Raw genomic sequence first — 26,176 nt, forward strand, 5'->3', positions numbered from 1 at the left:
GATTTTTCTTACTTAATTTTGATTACTTTCTTAGGTATACCAAACATGCTCTTGTTCAAAGGCTGATTCTGGGATAGTATTTTTGAAAAATATGCCTGTAATTCTCTAGCTGCTGTGTGTGGACCTAATTGGGATTTCATGTATGTGACTGAGCAGCCCGGGTCTGAATTTTCTAGGTTTCCTTTTCTGACAAGTTGATACTAAAACACTACCCAAGCAACTGCTTCTCAGAAGCTTTCAAAGAAATCTGGTTTTATGTTAATTTCAACATATCTCGTATTCAAAATGATCAAGGCCCCTGATGGGATAATTGCTAACTGAAGTTATTAGTTATATTAATAGAAATTCCAAATCCAGATAGTTGCCATATTTTAAGTTGTAGACATAATCTATAATTTTTGCTGCCCAGCCCCAAGTTATGTTTTCTCTTTGAATACTTTGAGTCTCTTTACTGATTTAGCATTTGCTGTGACTGCAAGAACTCAGCTGAAAACGTGGAAATCTGGCCTTCAACTTTCAAGCTGAACTACATAAGAATACCTGTTGAGCTGCTATAATGTATATTTCATTATAGAAGTTATTTAGTTGTTTGGGTTTTTTTAATTATGCTGCTAGGAAACCCTTTAAGCTGTCTTTCTATATGTGTAGAAATAGAGGGGGAGAGAAAGTTAAGCCAATAAAGTTACCGTCATTATCTTTCACCATTGCTGTTATTATTGTGATTATTATTTTAGTATCACTACCCTGAGATGATGATTAATGTTTTGAAAGAGTGACTTCTATAAGGTATTGACTGACTAAATAGTGAAGAGTACATTTTCTTTCCCTCCATTTCTCCCCAAGACGTTCTGTTGTTTGTCCAGTTTTTTTGAATGCATTGGTCTTTGAAGTAATTCAGGGGATCATGAGGACAGGCATATTCCAGAGTTTTATCAGATCTCCACATAAATGGAGCTAAAACGTGATAAAAGTAATTCTGCACTTGTTTCCGGCACAACTAGTGAGCTTGTAGAAACCTGAAATGGGTGAACTGAGGGGGCATGGATGATAGAAGCAAAAATGATGTAGGTGGGGTATTTGGATTGAGCATTTCAGCCATCATGTTCCTGTCATAGTAGATGCGTGGACTGTCAATATGGGCAGTGTCAAAAGTTCAGGTATGTTTTAGTGCATATGAATGTTGAAGTTTCCTTATTGACCATTCTATAGTGAACTAATATTCTCAAAGTCCCAGAAGGTTAAAACTGGTTTTGTTTTTCTAATTTGAGATGGCAATCTGGGTGTCAGAAGTGAAAGCTGTAAGAATCATAGCTATTTCGGATTCCAATTTAAATAATGTTTTTGACTGTATTTGTAGCCATTGTTGAAAATACATGTAAAAAAGATAAATGTTAAACCTGCGCTACTGTTTAGTGAATACTTCTGCAGCTTCATGATTGTTCTTGGAAATCTAGATAATATTTGATTGTTGTTTTTAATAGAATCTTCTTTCATTACTGCAGATCTGTGCCCATGGACCTGTTCTTGAAATGACTCACAATCAAGTGCTTCCTTTTATTTTGAGCATAATTATGTTGTATTTCAGTTACTGCTCTGGAAACGTCTCGTATTTGCAAAGCAGTTTCCAGAAGAATAGATTCATGTCTAAATGAGCTTGTATTTGAGGCTTCTGCTAGTTTCAAAGAGTTTTATTACAGTTGTATCTGTAGTAGCTATTTTTTTTGTAAGACTTTGAAATGCTTTTGTCTTATCAAGTGCCATTCTCTGCTATCCTTTAAGCCATTTGAAATGGAGCATGCGGTTTAGATCAGCTACGATGAATTTCCTTAGATCAGCGAGTGTTCCTCTGAATCTTAAAATATTCTGCACTCTTCCTTTTGTGGTTTTACTGCCATTTTTTTCTCAAGATTATCAGAACAGAAATAATTGCTTCCACCCATTCTTGAAGATGTCGGAGTTCAAATATTAAAGCAGTTCAAAAGGGAATTTGCGTATGCACATGCGTAATCATTCATATCAAAATATTGCCCTTAAAAGTTTGGCAAGGAGCTCCAAATATTTTCCTGCATCTTAATTCAGATAATTGTAAATGCAAAATAAAATAGGATCATTATTTTTCCAAGCTAAAAAATAATTTTCACTAATAAGGTTCTGAACTATGGAAAGACTTTTAATTGATAATTTATAGGGCATCTAATGTACTTTTTCTACAGTTTTGGGCTTCAGTATCTCTCCCTTCCACTTTATGCCTTTTTCCACTTCATGGCAGCACACTAAAATCACTGTAGCTCTTCCTTTATCCAGGCTGGCTTATTTAGGGCTAGTTCATACATATCTGTGTGTTATGGTTCATTATATAGTGTGGTGTGTAGGAAAGTTACTTTAGTGTAATACTGGAGGTACACAAAGGCACATAGCATGCTATTTTTTATGCTGTATCACTTTGCAAATACACGAACTGTTTCCACGATTCGAAGCCCATTAGTTCAGTTTTCTAATTTTGTTTCTGTGTATGCATCCCATCATAGCAACATATCAGCGTGACTCTTTTTCACTAACTTTCTGAAGCTAGCTCAGGTCTCTTGCTCAGGGAATTGGGTAATTAGAGACGTTGCTTTGGAGATAGGGTTCCTCTTAAGAAACTGCTGAAATGACTTTAAAGATGAAATTGCAAACAGGGCACTGGATGTTCTGCGTTCATGAAAAGCACCGAGACTCACTCTCACTTCTGAGCGAACAAGCAAAGTCAGGAAAGACAGGTTGAGGCACCTTATACCTTTAATGCCAGGAAAAAAAAAATATATCTAGTAAATAAATGGCCTGTCTGTGTAATACAGGGCTGGGATTTCTGCTTTTTCATTTGAAATTAAAGAAATATTTCAGAGGAAAATCAAACTTTTCTCACATTTAAAGTAATAGGGATTCTTTGGATCTCACTCTTGAGTTTGTTTAGTCTCTACCTTCTGTTATGGTTTGTTTTTTTTCTTCTTCTACATTTGCTTTCTACATGCTTATCAGCTGCTTACATTATTGAAATTTTGTTTCCTGGGTAGGTACTTTCAGATCCTTACTCCTTCTCTTTGATAAGTTAAATAGCTTGAGCTCATTAAATCTTTCAATGCATTTTTTTTCCTTTGCCATCCTTTTTGCTTTCAAATGCTCATCATGAGTAACATTTATTTTGCCCTTGTTTATACTTGCACAGCCTAATTGTTTTTGCTAAACGATGGTTTTATTTAGTGGGACTGTGTAGATGTAACAGAATAAAAATTTTGGCGGGGCAAAGAGAACTTTATTAATAATCCTGTTGCTGCAGGAACAGGGGTGGGACTGCTGCAGAATGAGCGAAGTCGTATTAGTTTTGCTGGGTTAACAGCAGTAAAGGGTGGCGAAAACTGAACTCTGAAGTGAGCAAACATTTGCCTTCATACTCCCCAAAAGCAGGTCTGTTGAGTAAGAAGATGATATTTTTCAAGTTATTTCTTGGAGTGAAACTGTTGTTTAAGAGTTGGTATTTGTTCAGGCAGGATGCTTTTAAGATGTTGTGTGCTATGAGAAGGGACTTTGTGGATTTCTGTTCTTCAGAAAAGTCAGGGTCCGATGCCATGAGTAATTATAAGAATAGCACTTTTAATGAAAATCTATTTTAAGAGTATTTTGAGTAGTTCCTGTTTCCATACTCAAAAAGGAAGTGATTGGAGATAGGGACATTAAGTGCAGACAATACCAGACTTTCCAGGTCTGATCCTTTAACTATAGTACACTCATGCTCTAAGGTACAATATCTTGTGACTTTTCAGGATCAAACAGCATTGAAGGACTAGTGTTCAAAAGGAGAAAAAAAAAAAGAGCTTTTAATCTTTAGTCTGCTAGCAAATAGGTCTATTAAGTGTTAAACAGTGTGAGATAAAATTCATGATTAAGGACTATTGACTACAGCTAGAGTAATCCAACAATTAATTGTGATTGTTGAATCAAGCTCAAGGAATAGTCCAATAATAGAACATTTTCTGAAATTAATGGGAAAAAAAGGTAAGAAAACATCTGACCAATGCATGGCATTCTCAAATGACAAACCAGATATGGTCTGTAAACAAATTGAAGGAAAGAGCAGACTTAGGCTAAGCAAAATGTTTATGCCGTTCAGATACATTTATGAAGACACAGTTATCTTAAAAGCTATTATGATTATATTTGTTAATATTTTTAACTTTTATAATGGATTATAGAATTATAATTTCTCATTAAATTTCTGTTCTGTTTATATAACTTCTTACTGGTATTTGTTATTCTTTGAGATGCTGGCTTTTATTAAGGACAGTAAAGGATCTTATGACATTTCTGAGACGTAGGAACAGGGAAAGGATTATAGCAGTAAAACATTAAGATTTGTATCTCTGAATTTGGTCCATTAATGGTGTCATTGGAGAGGGGCTGTTTATTCATCGGTACGTAGACTCTGATCCGGCTAATTGCAGCCATAAAGGTAACAGGTTTCAAATGGAGACCTTAGGGTTTATGTAGGTCATGTCTGGGTTTGTGTGAGCAAGAAATCATCTCTTTTGTTCCATCTTGTTTGTGGAACACAAAGCTGGATTGTGCCTTTATTCTGGAATAACTAAACAGAATTTGCTTAATACCTTGAGTTGCACTACCATATTGCTTTCTGATAGCATATCTGGTGATGAACAGCAGCAAACCTTGTAGGAAGCTAGTGCTCTCAGCCCAGGTAGCTGTTTAAGCTCTTGTAGTACAGGTCTTATTCCCAACAAAACGTAATTGTTACTGATTCACTTACTAGCAGAGTTAATAGTTCTTAAAGGCAGTTGTGCACTTCGGAGGAGTGCTGTGTTGAGGTTCTCAGTGGGATTTATAGAAGACATGGAGTTCAAGGTTCAGACTGGAAATGGCCACATTTATTTGAATAAAAGCAATCTGAATAGGGTCATAGAAAAGGGGTTACAGATTATGCTGTGTTCTTTTTTCTACAAGTGAAAACACAAGCTTTGGGTTGAAGGCAAGATTCCTGAAATCCATTTTTTGGGTAAAAAACCAAGCCAAACTTATTTGGGCTAGCTTTACAGTCTACCTGACATGCAGTTTAAAAAAAAAAAAAAAAAAGAAGGAAAGATTAGGAAAGAATTTTTGAGTGTGGAGGGATTTTTTTTTAACCTCTGAAGTCAGGGTCTTGTAGTTACTTGACGAGTCAGTCCCCCAAAGATAATGGGAGAAGTGAGTCAGGTACAGGACAAGTCTGCTGTCCCAGTTCAGAAAGACACGAAAGTTTGTGGTCCTTTTGAAACTTAGACTTTTGTGTTTCGTGATTACAGCATCGCAAGAAGAACGTGCATTGAGGGAGCAAGAGTCGTAGAGCAATAATTAGTGATAGCACCCAGGAAAAAAATAGCCACTGTTAAGGTCTGTTTTAATAGCAGAAGGTGAGCGTAGCGAGAGCCAGTAACTTTGCCATCACGCGTAACAGGCGTAGTGTGGTGTAGCAGGGAGAGTATTGTCCCTTTAAAAGCCTGTCCCAAGCATTACAGTTGCCAGTTCCTGATGAAGGCAGTGCAGCAGTGTCTTCACTAATATTCTCACCTATGCGAGCTAAATTAAAAGTGAGATGAATGCTCTGATATAACCACATTTTCATTTTATGTAGATCAAGACAGGCTGCAACACATTTCTGCTAGACAAGGTTAAGAACTCTCCGCTGTCCCTGAACAACAGTGTTCTAATTAAACAGGAGTATGGTAAGCAGGTTGTTTCCCTGCTCAGACCAGCTGAAAATTAATCCCTTTTTTTTTTTCTTCTTTTCCTTTTTTTTTTTCTTTTCCCTTTTTGGAAGGACTAGTTTCCAGTCAGACCAGTCATGGCACGAATTCTAGTGCCTGTATGGAGGAAGGGGTGGCAGTGCATGGCTTGGGGCAGGAGGAGGACAACACTGTAAATTGGTTGCCTTGATGTACAAGAACTTAAGCCGCTGCAGGGGCACATACTTAGATTTGAACAGTTTTAGGTAGCTATATTTCAGTTAAGGTTTGGGACTTTTTTTTTTTTAAGAAAACAGAAGGAAAAAAATAAAAAGAGTTAGTAGAACACCAATCCTGAACATCTGATGAATGCATAACAACTTTTGCTACAGTAAAATAGATTCAGAAATGAAAAGGTAACTGTTAATGAGTCTTCAAACAACACAGGAAAATATTAATTGTTGGAAATCAACTAAACTAGGCTTATGAGGTTCCACCTCCCACAAGACTAACTATGTCCTAAGGATGGAAAGGTAGGCTAGACAATTGGTGTTTATTCTCCAGAGCTCAGATTTTGTAGTATTAGGGGTAAAAAAAGGTTGGTTGTGATTTACAAAAAAAAAAAAAATCAGTGGCAATGCTGACCAGTTATTTCCCATTTGAATAATGGCAAAGTTTCAACTTAACTCTAACCAACATACTGAGGTGCGCTAGGATCACATGATGAAGCAAACTGCTTCAAGACATATGAAATGTATCAAAGGTCCTTCTAGAATGTAGGAGGAGTCATCAGGTTTTGAGAATGCCAATCACATAGCATGTCAGAAGTTAGTTTCTCTCCAGGAGCACTCTAATTTTGTATCTCACATTTAATACAATCTTTGATTTTTACACTGATCTTTGCTTTTCCTTTATAGGGAGTCAGGTTTGGAGGAGCCACTAATCATGACCAATATATCTTAGAATATTTTTTCACTCCTTAAGCTGTTACTAGCTGTAGAGTGAAGCTGTTTGTTAGTAGAGGATAGCTGTTCATACAATGCATTCCCTCACTTGTTCACTGTTACCTGGTTGGAGCAACAGCTGGGAGGCCAACCCAAACTGTTCTCAGAAGTGGAAGGTGGTCCTGATGCTTCAGTGGCTTCCAGGCTCAGAAGATCTGTGAGTCATGTGTTTCAGGTGTATGAATCCAGTGGTCTCTGTCTGTGTACAGCAGCCACCAGCCTCCTGGACGTAAGCCGAGTTGCAAGAGCCCGTTGCTGATGCCGGCGTGTGCTGGTGGCCTGGGCAGAAGTGGCAGGATCCTGGTGTCCTGAGTGTGTCAGCTCTTTGGGATTTAATAGGATCTCCAGTCTCTGGAGCTTGGGAAACAACCGCACTGTACTCTATCGGCATGTAATTTTTCTCTCTTTGGCCTGTTCTTGTCTGGTAATTATTTCTCCATCCAAAACTGTAGATTATTTTTTTTTAAGAAAAAAAATGGGCCATTGTCTATTTTCACATTTTGATTTCATTGTCCAGTCAGTTGTGTACTCCATGTCAGGAATTCAGTTTTTTCAAATGTGATTTTTGGATAGGAACTAGAACAGTGGCTCCATGTTACTGCTCACCTGGAAGCTATTTAAGAGGTTCCCTTCCCTATTCCTGCCAACGGAATCCTGTGAGTTGCATTAATTCAATTCTTTCTTTTGCTGTCTAATCTCGTACAGGGAAATAATTGTATTTAAAAAGAAAACACAACAGCAACAGAAAACCAACCCCTAAACCAACACTTTTAGACTTTTAGAAATTATTTTTTCCCTTTCATTTCATGCATTTGATTTTGGAACACAGACAGCCAAACGGTTGAACTAATGTGATTTATAGCAAGGGACAAGAACCTTTAGATGAGTGAGAACTGGAGGTGAAGGTAAGGAATGATGGGGAAATATATAGAAAACCTCTTATACTTGATCTGCTGCTGACAGAATAATGTCATGTAACAACAGCTTAAATGTCTAAAATATCACAGAAGGTGTGCAGAACAAATTTTTATGACATACTTTCTTATTCTTTACCTTCAGACTAATAACAAATATGTGGTTACTATCACAGTGATGTTTCTCATTAAGGGGTGGCTGTCATCAGGTGGAGATAGTGTAAAAATCTTAACAGCTCCTAATATTTTCAACCTTTGTGATAATGATGGAGAAAGCATTAAATGTGCTATAGTCAAAGAATATCATATTTTATGGAAAAACTTACGGAGTATCTTTTTCTTCACTTCTTCTAGCTATTGAACGCACATTCACCATCATTCATTTTGAAAATGTGGGTATATTTGTCCAAATAAAAATGTTACTTTAGGAGCACAGGTAAATAAAAAATTATTACTAAGGTTATTATATGATACAGTGGAAACCCAGGGTTAAGTATCTTAAGGAATAATGTTCTTTAGATTGACAAGGGAAGATCTTCCAGTCGCTCATTTCAGACCAGCAAGGTAAAAGACCTGTGCATGGAGAAGAGACTTTCAAGCAAGCTAACATATCATTTTAATGCACTAGCTACTCCAAATTAACTTGCTGTTTGGAATTGTAGGACATGATTCAATTGCATAAACACAGGCATCGAGATGCATTTGAAAGGCCCTAGGGTATCTTCTCTGTTTTACAGCTGCTGTTCAGAGGAGTGCAAGTCTTTCCCAGGTCCTTTGTCAAGTCTGCCAGCTTGTCTGCATGTCTTGGATACTCCAGGGCATCACAGATGGCACTAGGCTCCTGTAGTCAGACAGCCAGTCAAACTCATAGGGAAGAATTCAACTCTGGGTTCAGACACCTAGATTTAGTCAATGGCGGTTTAGTTGATACAGTCAAAGGAAGACTCATTATTCTAAAGTAGACACCTACATTTGCTCCACTGAATAGCTTTCTAGACTTCTTTGACTGCATTGACTAGATCTCCTTTGACAATAACGGGTGCTTAGACAACCGCTTTGTAGATACCTAATTTTAGACACTCCTCCTTAACATACAGTAGATATGAAGCAGCATAATATATTTTTAAACCAGCATGACTGAGAGTGAATTTCAGTCCTTTAGCTTTAGATATGTAAATGTTTTTAATTTGAGCTACACCTCCTTTACAGTCAAATAGAGAGGGTTGGGCACCTCCAGAAAAGCCATTCATCTGTCCTTAAAGTATATGGTAAGATAGACAAGATGAATTGCTTTCTAGAGGTGCCAGTCTTTATTCCTTTGACTATAGAATGAATCTTGATCACTAGTTTAGATTTAGTTAGCTAGTAGATGCCTAAAGTTAGGGGCAAATAATCATACCTTAAATTGGTCTCGATTTAGTTGCCTAAACATAGGTATCTGGTGCCACTTGAGGTGCTCTCTGTGTAAGAGCATCCAGTGTTAGACATCTGTAAAGGGCTGGCAGATAGGACGGGTCACTTTCAGGAGATCTGTTTCTTCTTAGAAGCCATCATGGTACCCCATGGGGACTAAAATAACTTCTACATGCCTATTCAGGCTGAATCCTACCTTGTATGTCCGTACACAGATTTTGTCCGAAATACGAAATGCGCTGTAAATGCATACTCTTTTTTTGCAATAACTTCCCTAGATAGGCATACCCACTTCTATTTCCTTCTGACTTGAAACAGAATTTTTTCTATATGCCCCTTCAGTTGAAATGCTTTGAAAGCATTGTACTATATAAAGGTCATTTCTCTGTCAGTGAAATTACTAGTCATAAGAAGAGTGAAACACAGCATCTACATAACAGCATGCAGCCACATTCTGAGGTGTAAGGAATAATATATACAGAACTTATTTATCTATTTTTTAATCCAGAACACACTGGGTGGGAAATTTTGGATGAACACAGTATAATTTGCCAATTAGTGTTGGGCCAGACTGTTGGGACTGACATTCAGGCTTTAGTGACAAATGCTTTAATACAAAATTATGCACCTGCAGTGTAATCTGAGACAGTGATTAATCCAATAGATTTGTAAAAAAATATATATTTTTGTTGCTGTTTTGCATATGAAAGAGGAAGAAGAGGGTTTTTTTCCTTTTTTTCTTTATTTTAAAAAAAATTAAATTAACAGCTAACAGGATGAAGAGTTCTTAAGAGATATTATTCCTGGCTTTCCTGTTTTATTCTTCGATTGTTCTTCTAAGCTGGGATTCATTGGTGGCTATTCATGACTGCAGATTGGGAATGCTTTTTGTAGTTTGTGGAATGCATGGATAATCTCTCCGGCCCACCTCCTGATACACTGAGATGTAAAGGCCCTGTAAAAGGACCTAGTTGGAAAGACTGACAAGTGAATGGTTCAATATATGTTTCTTTATATTAGCAGCTCCTACGGACTTTTCACGTTGCAGTCGTAGGAATATGCACTTTGTTTCCAATAGTGTTTTCTGCATCTATCAGATATTTTACTTCCTCACCCCTCTTTTATCCAGCAGCCCTTGCTGATCCAGCGTCGGTTTTCAGTGTTCACTTCTGAAACCGCCGTGTTACCATGAAGAGCACTGCTTGGACACATGCAGTAAGTATGTATTACTTAGAACAAACTCAAGGAATGATTGAGAAGTGCACGGACTGCCAAACTAACTTTATCCTAAGGGACTTTTCTCCATTTTAATTGATTTTTTTTTCCCTGAGTTTTTGTTCATCTTATTAAGCAAGTCCTTAGAGGAGTGAAACAGTAGGTTACCTCCTTGAGAGCAAAGGACAACCTGACTTATTTGCTACAATTATCAATTTGTCCTTATCTTCATGAAGTGAAATACTTTTTTTATCCTCCTGAAACAGCTTACAGTGATGAATAAAACAATAAGAATAGCTGGTGTTAACTCCAGCCTCTGAGCCTATTTAATTTTTAAATATCAAGTGCAATATTGTGAAGACTGCACATAATTTTGTTTTCCTAAACCAGATATTTGGCAGGTGAAGAAATTGTCAGGCACAACCGACTGACATGCTATATTTTGTTGTCTTTACTAGAATATTGAACAGTTAAATTCTCAGTAAAAAAATGTTTTATGTTTTGCTGCAGTCTGTCATATGAAGAAATTTGTTGAAGTTTTGTGCATAGGTCAACTACCTATTATAGTTACTCACAGCTTTCTAATATTGTTTCAAGTGATAGTTACCTGATTTGTACTTCCATTGAAAATTGTTTTCAAATGCCGCTAGCTTGGATAGGGAAAGGTAGGACCCGATAGGTATTGTGTGGATCAGCTGAGCATTTGCTTTAAAAGAGAAATCTTGCAACCTTCAATTCAATACAAATTTTGCCATTAACGGATCAAGTTCTAATTATGATCCAATTGAAACTTTTGCTATATGGGCCGTCAGATGTGTCTTCTGTAACCTATCCATACACTGTCCGAAGGAGGGATACCGGGGAATCCTCGCTGTACAGGGTGGGACACAGGAGGGTTTACTGAATTCCTGGCATAGCACGGGCAGTCGCGGGGAAGATGGTGGCTATTATCATCATAAACTTTCACCTGAGGTTATACAAGGATGTCTTGCCCAGAGGTCACAACAAAGTCACTGTGCAGCTCTAATTAACATCTTTAATGATTAATTTTTGAATGTGTAAATCAAATGAATGTTAACTCATTTTAGGAGAAGCATAAAATTATACATACTTTTAGTGCTGTTTGTTTTTTTTTAAATGCTGTGGTTTAAAATGTGCCAAGAATAAGCACTATATCAAGTTAGGGTTTGTTTTTTTTTAAAAATATATTGCTAAAAATATTTGTAGATAGTAAAATTAGCAGTGCTTTTCATCAGAATGAGTGAAATAAGCGTACCTCAGACAGCCATTTCCTTCATGGAGCAAGTATGCTGAGGGAGGGGAAACAATAAATGTTTTCTCTAAATACATTTATTTAATAAAAAAATTGCATATTTATTTTAGTGTTTGTGGAAGTTGCCCTCTTTAGGTTTTTTGGTGCACTGTATGTACATTATCTGCTTCTTTCTCTCCTTTTTCCTGCTTGAAAATGCTTTATAGACATTTCTCAAAACTTGTATTTAATCCATATATGGAATATTTTCTGTTTTATCGGTGAATACTCCAGATGTGTTGTTCCTGAAGTGGAAAAACATATTTGGTAAAAAGATTGCAGCATGATATGTAGTCAGCAGTAGTTTGATAAGTTTAGAAGAAATAGTATTTCTGTCATTAAGAGATCCACTTCATTATTTTCCTGTTTAGTTGTCTTCTCTGGGTTAGGCATCAGACTAATGAAAAATTCTTAGAACGGTCCTTTTTCTGTCTAAACACCAAACACAGAAATGCTTTCAACAGGAAAAAAACCCCAACAACCCACAAGAAGTGCGTGCAGAGATAATACATAGCCTGAAAAATAGTTATGTGCTGACAGCTATCCAACAGTGTTGTCACAGCAGGAAGACATCAGTTGAAGAAACAGATAGCGACCTCAGAAAAAAAAAAAAAAAAAAAGTCTGGTCAGCAGTGTGGACAGGGTTTCACAAGATTATAAATCACCCCAGGGTCGCTGTGTTCCCACCGTAAAGAGAGCATGGTCGTTTTATTGTAATCTAATAAGTGATGGGAGCAAAGGACAGCTCCAGTGTGTGTGTTTGAAAAAAAAAAAAAAAAAATCTTGATTACAGTTTCAAAACTATACAGTTTCCCTTGCCATTGAAGTGCAGATTATGGGGGTTAAGGCCATTTTAGGATTGGATTACCTTTTTATAGCTGTATGTTATTCCCTTGTTCATGAATCAGAAAGTACTTAAATTAAACTGAACATTTGGGAGTAATACTAATAGGGAGTGTGGTAGTAGAAAATTAATCACTATTTAGTGTTAGATGGCTAGCCAAGTAAGTCTTTGTTTTCAAGGCTTTTTTCACTGACTGAAATACCCACCTTAATGAACTGAGGAGAATTTATATCCGGTGGTTCCTTTTATTTTTCAAAAAGTTAGTTTTTGTGGTGAGTCATGTGCGAAAGCAAGTAGGTAGGAATGTATTTTTAATGTCAGATTTAATCAACTTATTCACACTTTCATTGTGGAGTTTATTCTATATTGGGTAAAATTAGCAGAGGAAATTTTTGTTGTTCTTTGTCTTCTTGAGGTTGCACATTTGATACATCTTAACATGTTGGGTAATAGCCTTGGTGTGCACAAAGAAGAGTCAGAAATGGGATTTATTTGCTTACCTTTATGACTTTTTACATCTTAGCCCTCTGATTCTTTTCCTGTTATTTGGATAGCTGTTCTGGCACCATTTATTTTTTTCTCCAGAAACTTCTCAGGTGCTTGAAGCCACCTTGGGAAGCGAGTGGCTCCAGGAGCAAAGAGGTAGGGAGCTGAGCAGCATGGCTGGGCATGGCTGAAGAGGAAAACAGGTACAGAAGCCAGTAAAATGCTCCAGCGCTTCCCTATGTTAGTGTTCAAACGCCTGCTTGCTTCCTCAGTATGCTGAAGCTACCAGCTAGTGACCCATTTTGTTGCCTACTGCCCAGATGCTACCCAACCCTTGCTGGTTCTGAGTAGGCATCTTTTGCCCTTCTGCCACTAAGAACAAGCGGTTGAGAGAAAATGAATAGGAAAGAGAAGCCACACAAGCCTTCATATACTTTCCAGACCTCCCTCTTCAGACTAAGAACTACCATTCTTAGTTTCTCTTGGTGGCCATATTTTCTAAACCAAAACCCGGGCAGCCTTTCCTTCTTGGCCATTTGTTTCCTTCTTAAACTTTCTATTTTAAGTAAAGATGACACCAAATGTTTATCTGCTTACCTGCTGCATTCACATGTAGAGTTAGGAGAAGAATAAATCTAGCACTTTGAGAGAATTTGGAAAGCAAGAGGATTCAGGAATTGTTTTCTCTGCTGTCTCCTCAGGCTCCACATTTTCTTCATGGCATTTAATTCCACCTGCTCACGCAGACATCTAATCTCTGTTATCATAGAATAATAGAATAGTAGAATGGTTTGGGTTGGAAGGGACCTTAAAGATCATCTGGTTCCACCCCCCTGCCATGGGCAGGGATGCCTTCACTTGCCCAAAGCCCCATCCAACCTGGCCTTGAACACTTCCAGGGAGGGGGCATCCACAGCTTCTCTGGGCAGCCTGTTCCAGTGCCTCACCACCCTCACAGTAAAGACTTTCTTCCTAATACCTAATATGAATCTAGCCTCTTTCAGTTTAAGGCCATTGCCCCTGGTCCTATCACTCCATGCCCATGTAAACAGTCCCTCTCCATCTTTCGTGTAGGCCCCTTCAGAAACTGGAAGGCCGCAATTAGATCTCCCCGGAGCCTTCTCTTCTCCAGGCTGAACAACCCCAACTCTCTCAGCCTGTCCTCATAGGAGAGGTGCTCCAGCCCTCTGATCAGCTTCGTGGCCCTCCTCTGGACCAACAGCTCCATGTCCTCCTTATGTTGGGGCCCCCAGAGCTGGACGCAGTACTCCAGGTGGGGTCTCACGAGAGCGGAGTAGAGGGGCAGGATCACCTCCCTCAACCTGCTGGTCACACCTCTTTTGATGCAGCTCAGGACACAGTTGGCTTTCTGGGCTGCAAGCGCACACTGCCAGCTCATGTTGAGCTTCTCATCAATCAATACCCCCAAGTCCTTCTCCTTAGGTCTGCTCTCAATCCAAATTTGTTTTCTCTTAAATTAAATTTAGTTTTTCTTAAAACCAAGGGTCCTAAGACTCTGAGTCAGGCCTGGGTTTTCAGAAAAAAAATGTATAGGCCAACTTCTAGGGCAGATATCAGGAAAAATTTTTTGAAATAAACTTTCTTTTTGCTGACATTCTGAGAAAAAAAAAAATAATACTTTGACATGGCATAACATGACTGAAATTTTTTTCTGATTTTTTTTTCCTTATGCTTTTGTATTTCAGAGTGAATGTTAATCGATAAGAAATTTCATAAGACAAAATTATCCAAATTTGAATTTTTTAGTGCTATTTTAATTTCAAATTTTTATTTCCCTTCTTCTGTGTGTCAGGATGTACAGTAGCATCACAGTAACTCCTGAGATGCACTCTGTCAGATCTGGGCAATTTACCAAACTGTGTCTTCTAGGAAGCAGACTGGTATTATGAGAAGACCTGGAGTGCAGGTGGCTGCGTGCTTCACAATTAATCTTGCATTTCAGATTTCCAAACTTAAATGGATGGAAAGGCTTTTTTGTTTGGTTGTTTGTTTTGCTATAGCTCACAATTTTAATGACATTTTCCAAATGTGTTCGGTGTGGTAGCATTACCAAAGGCTCAACAGTATATTAAGTGCCTTCTTCGTTCAGAAACCTCACCCAGTCATGCAACTGTTTCTGCCCACTTTCTTGAACAAAATGTGGGTATTCGTTTTCCTTGGATATTGGATGATGATGAAGATGAGGATTTGCACTTAGACTCGTACAGTGAACCTTTGGTCCACTCCTGCTCACTTGTCTGTCATCGTTCCCATGTTATTCTATGATTTTCACCCCCTTCAGCTGTTAATGTAGGCAGCTCTCACCCTGTATCTAATAGGACTGACAGAATCTCCTACTGCTGCTATCGGTGTCATTCCTTTAATTGAAAATGGGGCATGATTGATGGCTATGCAGGTTCTGCTTCCCATTGGACGGAAAGCTTTGCCTGCTTGGGTTTCCCAGCACATTTTTGGTAAAGAGAATAACATCACCGGAGTAATTACTACACCAGATCCAACATGGTGCACAGGGTATTTGAAGTTCCCATCTTATCATATTAGATACACAAAAGTCTTACTGATGTTGCAGCAAAACGTCATGAAGAATAAAAAAGGGAAAAAGTGGTTGTGGATATAACTTCACTTCTACTCTGTATATCCATTGAGTTGTCTGAGATCCTCCAAAGTATCAGTCAGGTGAGTTCAATTTTTGTTTTGTGCAGTTAAGGGATCTACAAGGTTGCCCCTGCCCCCCGATGGCTAAGTTTAAAAAACAAAATAATAAAAGTTAATTTCTGTCACTGTGTTACGGAGAATTGAGCTGATCAGATGCACTGTATTTAACCAAAAGCAGGATGTTGCACATAAAGTCTCGGGATTCATGAGATGTTGAACGTCTTCCTGTCCTGCTTCAGGTAACAACAGTGCTGGTTCCCGCATAAGTCAGGCTATACGTGTTATTATTAGAAGAAAGGAATGAGTGAGTTGTTTTACATACGAGGTTTTACTACTTGCAAAATTACTCAGGCTCTCAGAATAAACAGAGTGCAAATGCCAGGGTGATTTTTTTGTTGCTGTTGTTGAAGACATAGGGTAGATTGGTTAAGGTAGAGAAACAAATGTAGTTGCTTTGATTTATCACTTGTGACATTAGCATGTACTATACCATTCTCCTGGAAACAAAATGGTTGCACCTGAGGACAGTGATATAAACACTACTTTGATTATTTGAAACAAACCATTAGGCTTTGATGAAAGAACCATTACTTTAGTAGACCTTGTACAGAGAGCGCACTTGGAGATAATGGATGAGCAGCCTACAAATTGCTTGCTTAGAATTTAAAGAAGTCACATGTTTGTTTGAACTCCATGGCATAAACAGATATCTAACACGAGCAAGACAAGCTAATGGTATACTTACAATGTGGTTGAAAAACACTCTTGCAAACTTTAGTTGCAATACTTTAAATACTGCATTTTAGAGTGCGCACTGGAAAAATCAATTAGCTGTGTAGCCATAATGTGTACAATAGTTTTATATATTGGTATGTATACAGCGTATAGATTTGTATATACATGTATTTGTATACTACATATTTGTATTAAAATATTAAGTTTGAATTTATATATTTGTTGCATGTTTTCATAATGAAACCACATATTTTGGAGTATTACACAACTAAAATGGTTGTAAAAGGTATCAAATTTGAGTCTATTTACCAAGGAAAGCCCAAAATGTATTTCAAATATTTGTGTTCTCTGATAGATTTTCTTTACCATCTCTTAAATGATTACCTAGGAAGTTGTTTCTTTAATTCTTTGTATGGTGCCTCAGGTAGAGCTGGTCTGTGGGGCATTCCTATGCTGTAAAATAGCTCTCCTTTTACTTCTGGATCCTAATTGCCCACACGCCACCACTTTTTGTGTATTCTTTTGGAATAAACCAGCTACTTTCCTCAAAAACAAAAAGCAAGTATAGTTCTGGTGGTAGTCCACTCTAGGAACTATTTCTCAAAGGCACTATGGACAGGACAGCACTAGGTTTGTTTCTTTCTGCTTCACACAATCCTCCAGCACTATCCCAGAAAACTGCACTTGTACTCCCCTGTAGTCTCATGCTATTTCCTAGATAATGCAATACATACCTTACACATCAGCCATAGTTGGGAGATGGAGAAAATTTCCTAAACGTCCCACCAATAGGACCTGTACTTGTAGTGTTCAAAATACTTTGATCCACAGTGGTGGAACTGGTTCATCCCAATTTACATCTACCGTGTCCGACTGTCCACCTGAACCAATGACCTTGATAGTCAAGGAACGGTATTACGATGTTACTCACTTCGTTATAAAGAAGTTCGAAACTGGTCAGATGAAGCAAACTGTAGAAGTTCCTGTGTTGCACCATTGGTTATGAAAGAAGTGTATATGATGGGTGCACCACATGGGTATTTCTACATTGCGGATATCTAAATCTAAGTGAAACGAGGGCACCCCGTTTTTAAATACGGTGTGAGAAAGCCTAAAATTGCACAATAAATTCAAGGGCCCTTAATGTGTACTGTTTGTAGTGGGGAGGAGGGGGGCAGTGCTGCAAATTTCTGCAAATAATGTTTATTCGCCTATACTTTTGAGGTGAAGATTATTTATTTATTTATTAATTACTTACACTGTCACTAAAAGTGCCAGACCGGAATCTTCCCCTTAGTATTTCCCCAAATAACAGTCTAGCCTTAACTGCTGTTGGAGATGGAAAGATAAACAAAAATTGAGAAGATAACTCTAAACCCGTGTGACATCAAGGACATATAGAGCCTGAATGATTTACCTTTGCATTACGGTAGTCATGTCCCAAGATCCTGTTTCATATGACAAGTCAACAAGCAGTAAAAAATACAACACTTGAATATCTTGACTGTTTTTCATGTTTAATTTCAGGAACAAAATGAATACTGGTTACTATATATAGAACACCGTGTACTGGTTACAGAATACTGAGGACTGTACAGAATAGTGGACTGTATTTCCTTAGTCCATATACTGCCTGACAGGAGAATATATTTTTTTTTTCAGTTTCATAGCTAGCTTCTTGATTTATTAAAATGTTTCTCCAGGGCTTAAGCACAAGCACTGTACCAGAGCCTAAGCCCCCCTGTGTTGTGTATTTTGAAATAGTTGCATTATCCTGCAAACCTGTAAAATGTTCAGGATTAAGACATAAACAACCTAAGCAGGTTACATTTTGTGAAACAAATATTCCTACTTAACTATTCTGAACTTTTTATAGGCCTGTTAAGTGACATAAAACCTTTATATGATTGTCCTTTAACATCTTTCTTTTCTTTCGAACTTCATGTATTTAGCTACCATTCCCTCCCTTGCTCAAGCTTTTTGTGCTTGATCTAATAGATTTTATTAGAGGTAATGAATTGAGAGCAAACTTTCATCTGCTATGGATACATCCTCTTAACTGTATTACAACTGTAATACACCCCACAAACTACTTCTGTCTTGATTAAGGACACATTACCAAGCTGCTGTAAGGCTTTTTAATTGTAGCGAGTACTTTTTTTTGTAGGTTGTGTTCATTTAAATATTTATTTTTAAAATGCCATTGAATATACAGCTGGTAAATTGAGAGGTTTTATACATAGTTTTCTAGAAATGCATACAAATGTGTAAGGCAGTAAAATCATTCAGCAGTTTACTAATCAATAAATTCAGGACATTTTTGGGAAAAAAAAAAAAAAGACTTCACATTTCTAAACCTGAATTCACATTAGCAAGTTGTGGTTCATTGAATTAGTTGTTTTCTCTTTTATGAGCAGCAGAATTGTAGTCCATGAACCAACTAAATCAGGGAAGTTTTGTTTCATTCTCTGATAAACGATGAATCCAGTATCAATAGTGAGATCTGTTTATTCCAAAGCGAAACGCTGTGTACATGAGAAGGAATAACAGAGGTGGTTTTGACTCCTATTCCTGCTCAGTTTAAGTAAGTTAATCACTTGTCTTTTTATGAGATCTTTCATGGCTTGATAGCCCTCTGAAGTTCCATTGCGAGCTTTTAGTATCATTATGTGCATGCTGCTTGGATATCAAGGGGTTTTGTTAACGGATAAAAAGCTTTTTTTCAAATTCAGTCTTCGTACAGTGACCCATAATATTTTTTTCTCATTAAGTTTGTGAACTCTCATCAAATAAGAATTCTACGATGGTGACAAATTTAAGGAGTTTTTAAAGAGGTTTTGTTTTTACAGCTTGAAAAAGTCAGTGCCCGTTTTAATCAGAACAAAAAATTCTAATTGTTCTACTCAGGAAATGGGGAAAAATAAGCTAAACATGGCAGTAATGAGGCTAGCTATTTCTAATGTTTTTAATTTGAATTAATGAGAAGACATTTAGCTTGTCCTGAACTGAATATGCCCAAAGAAATAATTATTTTCACACATAAGAGATGATATATGTATGTATGTATATGTGAATTGAAGGAATCCTACAGTTGCATGTCTTCTTACTTGAGTCAGAAACTTGGTTGTATTTCTTGAGGGGCTGCAAGATGAGATAGGAAGATGGGGTATTTGGTTAACTAACTGCTCTATTTTCTCCCTTGTGATTTTGAGACCGATTTTTTTTTTAATATGTTTGCTGAGTTGCTCTCACTAGTTCGTTTAGACGGTTGTCCTGCAAAAATTGAAAATAGATACGTGACTTCGTCACTTGTTGTCAGATGCTGTCTGAGGTAGGAATCATCAGGCCAGATTTAGGTATCTGCTCTTCAGACACCAATATTTGAGCTTGCTACCTTTGTACCAAGTGGAAAGAAACCGGTGCTTCTCGGACTACGATTCATCTGACCTATTTGAAATGACCGCCGAAGGATGAGATGATTCGTGCCTGGAATTGCCCGTTTCTCTCCACCTACTGGAAAACACAGCAAGGGGGGCTGGCATAGATACAGATGTGTACAACAGGTCAGATATCTCCAATTTCTTGGGTACCATGTTAGCATACAGTGAGACTCCAGTCAGATTAGGGCATTATTTGAGGTAGCTTGTTCATTCTGCAAAGAAACAAGTACCGTTTGGGGTCCTTTGTGAAGAAGTAGTATATCTTCTGCTTTCTTCTGCCTGGAAAATAAGGTTGAATATAATAACCAATGTAATCTTCCTGCAAAACGTTGTCATGCCAGCGGACCGTTAGTCGTTTAATCTTCAGGAAAAGTTCTTCTGGAGGAGCTTCCCCTCTCCCACCCCCAAAGTACGGTGTCTAAAATGACAGGCTAATTTCAGATTCAGCTGTGATTGAGCACATGCCAATTTTTACATGCTTTACATAACTAAAATAGAGCTGTCTTTAGAAATCTGTATATTAGGGAAATGAGCTCTAATCAGTGAAAGCTTTTTTCATAAGTGGATATATTCATATAATTTTTACTTTTTTTCAAACATGTAGCACTTAAAATTATATTAGGAAACTTACGGAATTATTACTACATGGCTCATAGCAGCATATAGGAAATAATGGAAATGATAATTCAGTTATTTTCCCTAATAGATAACCACTGATATTATATCAGTTGCATAATCATTCTCAGTCTAAAACATCTGCCTTTCATTTGAGTAATATTTTTTAAAGATGAAAGAAAATAAGCTTCCCTAAGGTTTGCGGGTATACGATGCTGTTGTTAAGTTTAATGGTTTTCTTTTTTCTGTTTGTTTAGAGTAGAAGGACTAAAAATGATTAGCCCAGATTAATTTAAGTGAAACTTTGGGATTCTTATTAAGGAATGCTTTTCTGTCACTTACATACTCTGCAAGCCAAGATGTAGTGTTTTTCATACTAAGAATCTGAAAACCAAAACTGATAAAACATGTAGAACTTGGAAAATCAAATTTGTCCGAAATCTTACTCTTTATGTGACTGCAGATTAGAATCACACCACTGCCACGACCCAAAATAGAGTGTATAGTGAAAAACTGAGTAAAGATGTGGACCTACTACTGCTGCTGGGATTTTTTGAAACCTAATTTTGAAAGAAATATCTTTTAAAAATTAACTGGCAACAAACAGAACTGTCGTTGCACCATGGTGCTTGTAAATGTAGTAAGAACGAGGATGAAATCTTACTTTTCTTTAGTTTGACCATGTGTGAAACTGAATTAGCAGATCTTTTGGATTTGATAGCTGGGTTAAATGGTATTCAGAAGTGTATCACTGCAGACCCATTAAGTCTTGAGCATTGCATGGGGAATTCACACAACAGACTTCCAATTTATGTTTCTCTGTGATGGTCTCTGCAGCTTTTTGGTTTCTGTGCTGCTCTTTGTAGATGACGGGTGATGCTTTAAAAGGATTTCTAATAAAAGGCATGTGTATCCATGGTCATTTGACCACATGCAGTGTTGTGCCATGGATATGGAAAGCAGATAAATACACAAGTTTTTACCATTTATTAGAATATGACACAAACAAGCTGTATCCGGCATGAAATAATTAAGTATAAGAATACATAGAAGGGGATAAATAATATCACTTACATGGCTTTGATACCATATGAGTCATGAAGGCATTGTTCTCACTCTTGGAACCTAAAGATCTAAGTGAATCTTGGAAAACAAAAAAAATAATATTCTGCATACTAACATCCTTCTTCACACACTATATCCAGCTGGGTGGTCAAGCTCTCATTTAGAGCCCTGACTAGCCTTTTTTGTATCCCACACTCAGTTAGGAAGCATCTGGGCTTAATATTTTTCCTGTTGCCTTTGACTGCTAGTAGGAACTGTTAGCTGGATGGTTTTGAATAATTGTGATACGCTGAACCTTAAAGTGGTCAAATTTGCCATCTAGATCAAGAGGTAGATGCATCGGTGAGTAGCTTTGCTAAGCAACTCATGTAGACAAGCTGCAGGTGTTCCTTTCATTCCCTGTAGATGCCTGAATAGGATAGTTCTTTGGTAGATCCTACTGGAAGCCCAGAGGAAGGGATTCATCTGCAGCTGAGGTATGTAAAAAAAAGAATAAACACTTCCAGAGCACTGCTCATCTGCTCCTGATGTGAACATCTAAAATAGATCAGATGAATTATTCCGTAAAAGTTCCTGTTCCTCTCAGCTGAGGGTAAGGAATGATTTGCTCAGATGGAGATGCTTACGCGTTAGACCTCTATGTTAGGTCAGATGAATCTGATCAATACAATTTATGGTGCAGCCATGCTTTGAAGAATGGTGTAAAGGATTTGGCTTATTAGAATTACATAGTTGGGGCAGAAATTGCACAGAGCTGTGACTTTATAGAAAATCAAGTTGTCAGCTCACATAGAACAAGGAGAATAAAATAACTGGCAGGCAGCTGAGATGTGTATACCCAGCTTCAGTGCTTCATGCAGTTTGAAGGGTTTTCCCAAAGATCTCAAGGAACCCTCCATAGAGTTGATCTCCACTGATGCACTATGGTAATCACAGCAGTTAACGTTCAACAGAGTTAACATCCAATGTAATAACTGCTGTATGGTAAAAACTGAATTGGTGAGTGGTGGTAAAGGATGTTAATGCAATCCAAATAAAAATGTATTTAAGAATCTGAGTTAGGTGTCTAGGATGGAAACAAGCTATTCGAATTTATGCCTTTATAGTATACCTTCCAAGAATCACTTTTGTCCAAAGTAGGAAGGCAGATACTACTTCTGACATTATGTTTTGCTTTAGAGACTATTTTCCCTTCCTAAGAAAATTCTTTAGTATTTAGGATTATGTTATTTTTTTCTATAAAACCCTGTGAAATATATAGTCATCAACTTGCATGTAATTCCTGTGTAATGGGAATTTTAAGGAATAAACAGGAGAGGTAAAATTTTTGAAAACACACTTTCGTAACAACACAGTAAGTAAGGATTTGCTCATATTAATAAGGATTTGCAAACCTCGGTCTGCTTTTAGTTTATACCTTTTCCATGAGCATGACAAACTATATAATAAGTGCTGGCTAAATAAAAATGTTAATGCTGTGTCCTACATTTGGTTGCGTGATGAGGAAATTAATTTGGTTTAGGAAAGACTTATCAGTGTGTAGCATTGATTCTAGACATCAGTTTGAACACAGAGATGCTTTTAAATGCAGTGTGTCTAGTGCTTCTTTCTTTTATAGATACTGTTAACACTGTTTGAAAATGCATTATTTCACGCAGAGGGTGTCTATAAGTGAGTGAATATGGTATAGTACATCAAGTGAAAGAGTTATTTTAGATAAGGTGATAATACTGAATAATGATGTGAAGCCTTTCAGCAGTTTTGTTTCAGTTGCAATCCAGATTCACCGGAATGTTTCAAAGTCCAAAAAACCCAGTCTCTGCCACTTGAACAGCCTTGTTCTAAGGAATATGTGGACATTAGCATAAAGGTTGCACATGTTATACAAAGTGTAATTAAAGAAGCTTTGATCCCCCAAATGTCAACTAGCTTGCTAAGTGTCATAACAAAGTGTCAAGCATCTGGTATACAGTTAATTTGTAGTCATTAACTGCATATTGTTGATGTGACAGTTTGTTAGCAAAGCAAGCTTGACAGTTTGCATTTTGTTATTGATTGACACCTATAGACCTCCCCACCCGTTTAGTTTACATTCCTTATGAGAGTTCCTCAGGTTGCACTTTTAACTAATTAGTTTAGTTAGTTGGTCCAATATGTTAAAATGGAGTGAATGTATATAGGGAGTCCAAGACCCCTAATTCCATGGCAAGAGTGTTTCTCGACAGCTTGTATCTTAGTCTGTCTTCATTGGGTTAGCAATCAGTTTTACAAATATGCTTTTCTTTTGATATTATTGGTAATCCATAGCTTGCATTAACATATACCATCAAACCCACCTATTTACATTTACACAAAGCGCACTTCTGATCTGGATTGTGATATCTTCCAATGTGACTTCCCAAAGAGCCTAAAAGAGTACCTTTGTACTGCGTTCCGTTTTGTACCATGCAGCATAAATGTATTTTGGTTTGTATAGCTTGTTAAATATTCAATAGCATTCTGCATTATTTTGAAAGCTGGAATTAATTAAAATAATTAAACTGCTCTTTGGCTTTGCTTCCAATTTCCTCTTCCCCCCCATATGATATGAAGGCAATCTATCAACAAACTGAGCATGCTAATGAGCAGCAATAAATATTATGCAACTGTTCTTATACCCAGAAAGGAATTTGTGTGTATTTTTTGTAATGGGAGATGAAAGCGGGTTATAAAAGAAGTAATATAAGTAGTACTGATTCAAAGTAGCTAGATGTTTTGACGTTTTTCAGGCACTTCCACAAACTTCTGACTGTTGTTTTCTAAATTAATTCAAATTGTACTGGTTGCACTTCCAAAGTTCATGCTTATGACTAAAGAGACAAATACTAAGGAACTCCTTATTTATTGATTTGCTTTATTTGTCAGTCTTCAGATGTTGAATCTATCACCCACTCTACAAGAAGTGGACTGCATTAAATTTCTTTCAGAGCTTGCCATCTTTGCTTAGACTGATGCTGACATAATATCAGAAGCTAGATACAAGGCTTTGCTCAGTTCCATAAGTTACGGACACCACCATCCTGGTAGTCCTCATGTCTTAATGTGTGTCCCTGGCACTTGCATCTGGAAGTCTGCTAGCTAATGGTACTTTTCATGTTGTACATCATATGCGTGTGTGAGCAACAGCACTTGGTTTTCCATCAATATGCCATTTTCATGCCATACAAAACTTACACACAGATTTGTGATCCCAAAATTTCAGACTTTGCCTAAAGTTCATATGAATAATTTCAGCTTTATCTTGCTTCTGTTTGGTTCTTCTTTTTCGGATCTTTATCTTCATAGATAATGTGGACTATAGCTTCTCAGACTTTTTTTGTTTTATTTAGACTTATTTTTACAAAACTTGAGATACCTGATACCATGATCTGTGGTGAAATTGCAGATACAGTGCTTGAAAGAAAGATGGCAAGCACTTGAGGAAGCAGCAAATATTTCAGTGATAGCATAGAGCTGACTTTATTTTTATATTTTAATTATTATGGAAAGGCAGTGTAATGAACAATATGTATGGAGTGCTTGAATAAATGAGAAAGGAGGATACATTTATTGGTGCTTACACCTCTGTTTGTGGTGCTCTAAAAAGATTCTTCATCCACCACTGTTGGTTGTATTGCATGATGCTGAGGTACATTGAGTAGGGAACACTGAACTTTTCTGCATGGAGGAATTAAGAGCAATTATCACCTTTTTGGCGTGAACAAAATGTGAGATCTTGGTATATTAAAGGCAACAGCAAAATTCCCATTGTTCTTTTTTGGGCCAGTGTTTTGTGTTGGTGATGTTTCCAAGCAGAGGACAGTAACTGCGTAAAGCCCCTCAGTGGTACTAAAGTTAGGAGCTAATTTTCTCCTTTTTTTATTCTTGCAAAACAAAGTTATTAAAACTGTATAAGGAACAGTATATTAGTATTCTGACAATTTAAGGATGTGTAAAAGCACAAATAATGGAGAATGGTGAAGCATTTTTCCTTAGTGAGTGAACAATGAATTCAGAGAAGGGTGGAATGTTAGGAACAAAACATTTAAATTGTCTTTCTGAAAGAATTTAACTAAAGAAAAATTGAAGTGTTTAGTTGGACTTGCTTCCTTTTTATTGATTCCTTCATGCTTGGCATACTTAGAGGTTTCCCGTAATTTAACATGGGGAAGGTAGCTCATTGCCACATTCTCATTCAAATAACAACTGTTGTATTTTTTGTTTATTCTTTAAAGGTTTTATGTTTTCTATAAAACTTTGACATTTTAGAAGAAAATTGGTTGTGTAAATAAGAACTTCTTAAGATGGCTTTAAATTGTTCCCCTGGTATGTACTCAGCAAAGATGAGTGGCCTTGGCAGAGACTATATTTTTTTACAGGTTTTTTAGTAAGGAACAATTTTTTTATCATGTTAAACAGAAAGAACTTTTGGGCTCTAGCTGAATGAATACTATGAGTACTAAAATAAACATAAATTATTTTTTATTGTGATGAATTCATTTAATAGAAAATCTAGCATTTTGCCAGTACAGAAAAAAAAAATAGTGCTGTTTTACTCATATTCAGATTATTAGAGTGTGGTTTTGTTTAGAAGGGTTGAAGAAAGCAGTTTGAGTATCTGCTCTCATTTGCTGTGCTGGTGTTCCTACATGCAGGTTGTTCCACTTGCTGCCAGTTCAACCTCTATGA

The 26,176-nt window shown here is 37.1% G+C and overlaps 1 protein-coding gene across 6 annotated transcripts in view; it reads left to right on the forward strand.

The window, feature by feature from the left end:
* DACH1 (dachshund family transcription factor 1) overlaps positions 1-26,176 on the forward strand; it is a 367,584-nt gene that overhangs the window by 24,999 nt on the left and 316,409 nt on the right. The window lies entirely within an intron of this gene.

The sequence above is a fragment of the Grus americana genome, chromosome 1 (genome assembly GCF_028858705.1).
Source record: "Grus americana isolate bGruAme1 chromosome 1, bGruAme1.mat, whole genome shotgun sequence".
Classification (NCBI taxonomy): Eukaryota; Metazoa; Chordata; class Aves; order Gruiformes; family Gruidae; genus Grus; species Grus americana.